The sequence below is a fragment of the Toxoplasma gondii genome, chromosome III (assembly GCF_000006565.2).
Source record: "Toxoplasma gondii ME49 chromosome III, whole genome shotgun sequence".
Lineage (NCBI taxonomy): Eukaryota > Apicomplexa > Conoidasida > Eucoccidiorida > Sarcocystidae > Toxoplasma > Toxoplasma gondii.
In genome coordinates, this window is record NC_031470.1 from 2,306,805 (window position 1) to 2,315,139 (window position 8,335).

An 8,335-nucleotide genomic window follows, 5' to 3' on the forward strand; every position below is an offset into this window, starting at 1 on the left:
CTGTAAACTATGCCGCACAGTGGCATGACCTCGCAAGACTGCAAGTAAATCAGGTGAGTCTTCCCATTCCATAGCCTCAGGTAAGTACATTGGCCTGTGATACACTTTGGCAGTCTGCCACGTTTCGAGGAGGGACGGAGAGAAGATCGCTGCTGAAGGTGAGGGTGTGAAGATTAGTTGTGAAGGTGAAAGGAAGTGGGGAGATACACAGCTCAAATGAAAAGTACCTCCGGCCATCCCCTTCTCAAGAGGCAATTTTATTGCGACGTTTAGACGTATTTCGGGATCTTTGCTGTCACGGAATAGGGAGTGTCCGCTTCACTTACTGTCTCACTTCATCTGGTTGGCGATCAACACGGACCCTCCAGTGATAATAGACGATCGCGAGAAATTGAATTTGCTGTGCAAGCGTTGCCGAGGAGAGAGCCGACGTGACATGGGGGCTGAGCATATAGCGTGGCATGGGGAAACGGGTGGTTGTGCATGTCTTCATAGATTGAAGCCTGTTCAACATTCGACAGACAGTTACAATGTTCCCGTGTTCTCGTGCCGATAGGCTGCTGGAAGAGCGGTATGCAGCATGACTAATGACGTGGCCAGCATTATCGGACGCCTCCTCACAGTTCGAGAGATGGACTTGCGTTCTAGGTAAGAAACTTCGCTCGAATCCTTGTTTCATTGGTATCCATTGGGGTGTTTTCGAGATCTCCTCTTTTGCAGCCTGTAAGCGTTTTTAACCTGTAGCTGTCTCGGAGGCGTGATAACTCGTTTTAATGTTGTAATTTGTTGTTGCTTCAGTAGGGTGCTATCGAGTCGCGTATCGGGGCAAAGGTGAGGCAAAAATCCTACGCCGTGCCGGTGGCCAAAGAGTGGCTGAACTCAAATTTAATGTATAATCTGAGATACAGTGCCTCTCACTCATGTGGGCGAAGAACCACATCACGCATGGAAATTCGCGTACGGAGCGAGCAGGTGGATTCAGACTTGGTTGGCTTATCATGCTAGAACTACCTCGAGCGCAGGAAGAGGCGCAGAACCGTGGTGCGCATGATCCGTGGGCGACTGGAAAAATTGGGAATGACGGCTGCGGAGGCTCACTGTCAATGTATCTCGGTGCGGCTTAGTCATGACATCTCTAGCGCCTGGTCCTGCGGTGTGCATCACGAGCGACCAATAATTGTTCATGGATTTGACGATTCTTGATCAACTGTAGCTGTGTGATAGCGTCAGCACGGTGACGGTGGTTGCTCTACTGCCTTCCACCAAAGTATGCATTCGCTAGTATGAACAAGGACGACAAGTCATCTCGCGTTTGTATCAAAGAGGGTAACCACTGGCTCACGGGTTGGGCCGTCAGTCCACTCTGGCCACGTTATAACATCCGATGTCTCCTAACAATGGTCCTGCATTGCGTAGCTTCGCAGAAGTTCACATTAATTCTTATTCAGACGTCCATTGAGTGTGCATGTGCATCAGCAGAGGAAAACGCACGTGGATATAGCGATGCAAGAGACAGTTATTTTAGTTTTCCAGTTCCTGTTAGTGGGTTTTGTTGTTTTGGGGGACTCGCCAGGGTTTGACAACACCCGAAAAGAATAATGCAGAAGTATGTACGCCAGTCTCGCCGACGTGTGAACTACTCCCAGTATCTCGATTCAGCGCCGAATGCCCCAGAGAAACCAGCAAAAGGTGAACGCCCCAGTGATAGAACTCGCATAGACTGTGAAGCGAGGCAATGTCAGCAGTGAGTCTCCAGTAGCTCACACACAGCAGCACCCAACTGACGTTCGTTTCTTGATCAATCCTTAACTGTGCAAGGGGAACCATGAAGAAGTCCAGCGAGAGGGGGGTGGCAATCGCGAGTGTATATGCTGGCGCCGGTACGTCAGCGTAGGCCGTCATGGTGCGACATCTGGTTTGTGGACTGCCGTCGGTTCCATGTCAGAACATCGTGGTAATACGGTTGCGGACCGCCACAGGAGGTGAGGCTTGCTTTTGGTTCTCATTTGGCATTATGTTCTATCGAAGACTATATGCAGGTGAGAGAGAACCGAATGGGTCCTGCGTCCGAGTGTCGCTGAGACTGGAGTAGGAGAGGTAGGAGAACGTGGCTGGTCGGGCACTTCTTTGCGAGAGGGCGTGGTATCACATCTGATCTGAGAACCAGCGATACGTCAATATCAGAACGTCATCGGAATGGGGTTGTGGTCAGATGCAGGAAGTGAGGACCGCTTCTGATTCTCACTGGTTGTAGGCTGCTGCGTGGAGAAGTAGATGCGGTTGATCGAGACCGGAACGGTGCTGTGTCAGATTGTGAGTGAGCGTGGTATAGGAAGGAAGGTCAAATTGGCGGGTCGGGTAGTTGCGGCGCGCGGGCGTGGTATCGCACCTGATCTGAGAACCAGCGATAGGTCAATATCAGAATGTCATCGGAATGGTGTTGTGGTCAGATGCAGGAAGTGAGGACCGCTTCTGATTCTCACGGGTTGTAGGCTGCTGCGTGGAGAAGTAGACGCGGTTGATCGAGACCGGAACGGTGCTGTGTCAGATTGTGAGTGAGCGTGGTATAGGAAGGAAGGTCAAATTGGCGGGTCGGGTAGTTGCGGCGCGCGGGCGTGGTATCGCACCTGATCTGAGAACCAGCGATAGGTCAATATCAGAACGTCATCGGAATGGGGTTGTGGTCAGATGCAGGAAGTGAGGACCGCTGCTGATTCTCACTGGTTGTAGGCTGCTGCGTGGAGAAGTAGATGCGGTTGATCGAGACCGGAACGGTGCTGTGTCAGATTGTGAGTGAGCGTGGTATAGGAAGGAAGGTCAAATTGGCGGGTCGGGTAGTTCCGGGCGCGAGGGCGTGGTATCGCACCTGATTTGAGAACCAGCGATAGGTCAATATCAGAACGTCATCGGAATGGTGTTGTGGTCAGATGCAGGAAGTGAGGACCGCTTCTGATTCTCACTGGTTGTAGGCTGCTGCGTGGAGAAGTAGATGCGGTTGATCGAGACCGGAACGGTGCTGTGTCAGATTGTGAGTGAGCGTGTTTTAGGAAGGAAGGTCAAATTGGCGGGTCGGGTAGTTGCGGCGCGAGGGCATGGTATCACACCTGATTTAAGAACTGTCGAGGAGTTACTATCAGAGCATCATAGGAGGCCTGTTGTTAGCTTTCATAGGAGGCGTGGATCGTTGTGTTTCCCTGCTGTGGTCAGGAGGTCGTTGTTCTGTTTCAAGTCGTCCTGCAGTGGTTTGCTATTTTGGGATGTGATAAAGTGGCAGTGGAAGATAGTGTAATGCTGCATCAGCGCAGGCAATGCGTGAGGTGGAGCCGTTGTGCTAATAAAATTTTCGGTGATGGCAACGCCTTAGCTTTGCAGCAATCGGGTACACTGGAGGTTTCAGAAAATGCCGACCTGAAGGGTAGCCGTTTGTAGCGGACTCCCGTAGAGGGATCGAGGATGCACGACTGTAAGCAGCTATCCATCTTTCCGGGTCTGCGTATTCTGAGATCTGTGTCCATCGTCGGCTGAAGTAGCCGGAGTGTATGGTGGCCTTGGATGTGACAGCACCTAGCGCAGAATGTGAGTCCGTATCCTATACTTCACCTGACTAAATGCACAGATACGCAATACAGTCTCAACCAACGTTGTTTGACTAACGGATTCTTTGGAACGTCATTGTCGTCTTATGTAGTGGACCTTCGCTCCAGGGTGGCGTGACGGTACGTTTGGATCAAAGCAATACGCAAGTAACTTCAGGCGTAATGTCACTGCTGACCGCTGTGGAATATCGACGAATCGACGCTTTGTTTGATCTGCCATGGTTGAGCTTTGTTCTCGAGGGCTCCCGTCATAGGCGCACGTACATGTAACATTCACACGCACTCAATACAGTGCTACTGTGGCCGTGGCGGATGCCGCGTAAGGTTCGAATTCGTGCGTTGTACGAAATAGCCTCCCTTAAGTAGTCACTACCAATTCGAAACATGCATGCATCAATTATCCCGCCTGTGGCCTATTGGCAACTGAGTTGCACGTTGGTAGCCACTTCATGTGATGGTGTTGGTATGTGGCAAACCCGACGTCTTAAGTAAGATGAAGGTGGCCTTTTTTTACTAGTTCTGGTCGAGAAGATGGGAGTTCATGGAGGCGGAAGGCTTAAATGTTGCCATCACGGCCTTCGTATTTTTTCCACTTCCCAAAGAGATAGGCACAAAAAATTTATATTAGTGATACACATCGATGAGGGAGATCTCCTCTGTAAATATACTACGTAACTGGCCCTGGTCCGACAGCAGCACATGATGCACTGAAGAGTCTACAGAGATCGCCTGACACTTGCGAATTCTCACATCACTAGTGTTACAACTTTAAAAGAACGCTTGTTTGGTTCTCTTCTTTTATGCCAGCTCGAATTCGAGGATCGGTTCTTTGGTGGTCGCGCAGAAGATTACCTACCTTGACTGCTTTTATCTCATAACTGAAGTAATATCCAGTATCCTAGGTCCCACAGTATGTCTGTTTATTCGACTTGACTTACACAATTCGGGATCGCGGATTATTTGTACCAATATTTGCTTAGGACGTGAAGAAAGGGAGTGACTGCGACGTCGTTTCACCCTCTGGCTACCTCGTCCTTTTCATGGCGATGGTACCGGTTTGAATGCGTGGGAAAATGCTCCACTCTGTTTGTTGGCGTCGCTAATTAATAGTGCGCCATGGCGCAGAAACCAGTTAATTTAGGAATACTTTTAGGGCTTTGTCGGTTTTCATTTCTCGTACATAGAATCCATGAAACGTGTGAGAAATCCGCAGATTCCAGTCTCCCATGTTGACGAGGGTATGCAACCTCAATGAACAGGAAGTACGTTTTTGCCGCTCGAATAAACTGGAAAATTCGTGCTTGCCTATAGGATCAAGAACTACTTCATAGCGCCGTCTACAGAGCGGTTCAAGAGCACCTACACATGTATCATGTGTCTTCACGGGCGCATATTTCATGTCATACCTGAGCATGTGCCGCTTCGTATCATTGTCTATCCACATCCAGCGGGCCCACAGAGAGAGGGAATACGCTGAAACAATGCTGCCGCCGTTTGTAGCACTAGTTATTCAGCTAATGGTCAGCCCAGGTGCCAACAACTGACGTTTGCATATTCGGACAAAGTCAGCCGTGCACCGATGAGACTGAGTATTTGACGAGTAGAAATCAGCAGTCGATCTTCGCCTGGCATGGATCTATAATTTCGGAAGGGCCGTGCTCCATGTCAAATCTGAAACGTGGATGTAGTACTGGGAATGATAAAGAGTTGTATGCCTAAACGGTACTTCGAGAACCACTTGGGCAATCAACTGTCAACATGTTAACGACGGGACTACAGTACGAAGAGGTTCCACTAGTGAATTGATGCGTTTTCAACTGGAATTGCGTGGCTGTCCTAAATACGCGCAAACATTTGGCAATCAGGAGATGCATCACCGGCCACTGTGCCGGCGCCGAAGGCATGTGTGTTTGGTCCCGCCTGTCTTGCCGCTGAGTAGCGAGGAATGTCTCAATCCGCTGAAGAGTGTAACAGCTGCACAAAGAAAATCAGAGTTGTCAGGAAGCGATATGATGTGTCGGGGAGCACCAACAGCCCTAGTCAGTTTAGGCGGAGGGGACTCGATACAGAACGCACACAGTCTACGTCGTGCCTCAGCACACACGACAGTGTCCTGTCAGCAGGTACTCAGAATTGTCACATACAGTGGATTTCGGCAAGTGAGGGGCAGCACAAGTCAATGTTGAACCGTAATTTCTGTGTCACTATCACAGCACGGGGCTGCCTCGTTGTTCAGGCGATGCATCGCTACTGCACACGTGCATACACGAATATGAGAGCCCGAGAGGCCAAAACTGAAGAACCTATTGGATGTACGGAGCGCTACCTATTCCCCATGTATGGGGAATATGGAGTTTACCTCAGGCAGGATTGTTGCTGTGGAGAGAGGCACGCTGTCAGTGTCCTCAGAACCCCGCCTGGCTTCTTGTGGTCCTCCCACACAAGAGAGTGGTTCTGAATTTTTTTTCCAAGACGACTTTGCGAAGAAGAGTGCTGGAACGGTTCACTGGAAAACAATGTTGTGATTCTGCCTGTCGTCCCGTCTTCCTGATTCGGAGTTCCAAATCAATCGAAGCTTTAACCCTCGAGTGTCAAACGTATCAGGCTCAATTTGCTCGGTCTTGCTGTGGCTACTTGGGTGCTGTTAGAGTGCCTTACCTGTGATAAATAAGGGATCCGTTGACGAATTTTGTCCTGTGATTCAGATGATGCATGCTTCGAACCTTGTAAACATCGCCCGTAACGTTGCTTCGAATTAAATTTCAGGCTCCACCGGAGACCACATTCGTATGTGTGACTATGGGTACGAGAGGGACGAAAACTCGCAGACGGCTGACTGGATCTACGATGACTTCTCAAGAATGCGGAACGGAAGAAACACGACTCTTGTAGCAAAGAGGTACTCGGTGGTTTTGTGTCGTTCCTATCAGAATAGTGCGAACACGACAGAACGATCAGGTACACACTTGAGCGCTCAAGAGATTTATGGGCAGCATACTCCGTACATTTCTAAATATTCCACGCTGTCAACGCCGCAGCTTCTGATGGTACGTGATCCAGACGGTTAATCGCTTTGAGAGAGAACGGGGGCACTTTGACAGGTGTGTCACTTCCGAACCTGGTTGGTGACACGTAACGGGCTGAATATCTTGCATCGATCTCCATTTGCGAGTGCCTTTGCTTATCACACTGTATTCCCGAAGCGAATATCTACATCGGAACCAGCTGGACATTGTTCAGTGTGCACAAGATTGGTGGAGACCTTCGATGATTGTCAAAGCTGAAAACGTATCGAGTTCGGTTACTAAATGATAGTGAATATGCAACTTTGAGTGAAGAGGTTCGTGGGCTGTCCTTTGGCCTGTCACGCGTTGAGAAAAACAGCCACACATGCCGGCACTCTTCGGAAGACAACCTTTTGGAGGTTCCCGCTAGTTTTTGTTCCGGAAATGGGTCGAACGTGCATTTTCCAATTGACATAGGAAGATTGTAAAGCGATTTGGTGTCAGTCCGTCAACACACCCAACCACAGTCTTTGTGAAGACACACACTGTGACGTGCTCGCCAAACGTTGTTTCTAAATCAATGATTTTTTATGCGAAGACGCTTTGTTGAAATTCTTCCTCAAATGCAATATCCTAGTGTCGGCAATCTTTTACACAACTCGTGCTTGTGTTCGATGTCAAGATGCAAGCCCCCAGCGCGTACTTTCTGATGATGAACATTTCGCACACAGTTGTTGATTCACCAATAAAATTCGCTTTTCGGTGACTGAAGGCCAGCTACTAAAGTACTTCATCCTGTTGCAGGGAAGTGTTGACCAGCGCGGGGGCACATGCCGTCCTGGAACCGGTGACGTCTCAATTTGGCAAGCCGGCGCGCAAGCTATAGCAGACGCTGGGTTTCGACACTCATTTTCGTGACTGCTACTCGCCGATGGCGAATGCCTTTTTTTTGGTAAACGAAACGGTTATAATAATCTTCACATCGACACGGTACTGGACTGGAGTAGCCTTCCTTGCTGAGGGACGTCAGAGCGCGACCTCCTCTGAGCTATCTCTAATACTCGAAAACTCAAAACGTATTTTCTCAGGTAAGAAGACATTCGCTGGTTATTCTGGACGTCTCATTACATGCGGTGTCTCCCTCTGTACAATTGTTGCAGCAGCTTTGTTGCACTTATGAGTCACAGAATGTGAGTTCTCAGTTGTTTTTCTGCGGATGGGACAGCGTTGATATCTTACGAAGTGTGATAAGTGTAGCCATGTGGTTGTGTCAACGGAAACCATAGACACTTGGAAGGACGTGTCTTTACCAGGGATACGAACATCTCCAAGCGTTGCCGTGAGACAACACCGCAGAGCTCTCGATAAACTACAGAGACCCGAAAATGATTCAAACGGAGACAACCAGGAAGGTGGCTGCCGAGTATCTCAGGCTAACTTGGCTGCCTATGCAGAAGAGCTCTCGGCGTTGTTCACGGTGTACACGTTTTCTATTGACAGGATACAGAAGGTTCCCATTGTATCGCGCTCGGGCGGGTGTCTCAACGCGAAGAAGGTGAGCAAAAAGTTGACCTCGGTGCCGCTTATCTATATGCAGATATCCCGTACTTGGGAGCAGTAGACTAAAGTGTTAGCATCCGTTAGCATTTTTGAGTTCACTATTCTGCACCTGACGGAAGTCCGCACTGGCAGCCACGCCGTACAATCTGCTCTAAAATACAGGTCGTAAGCACG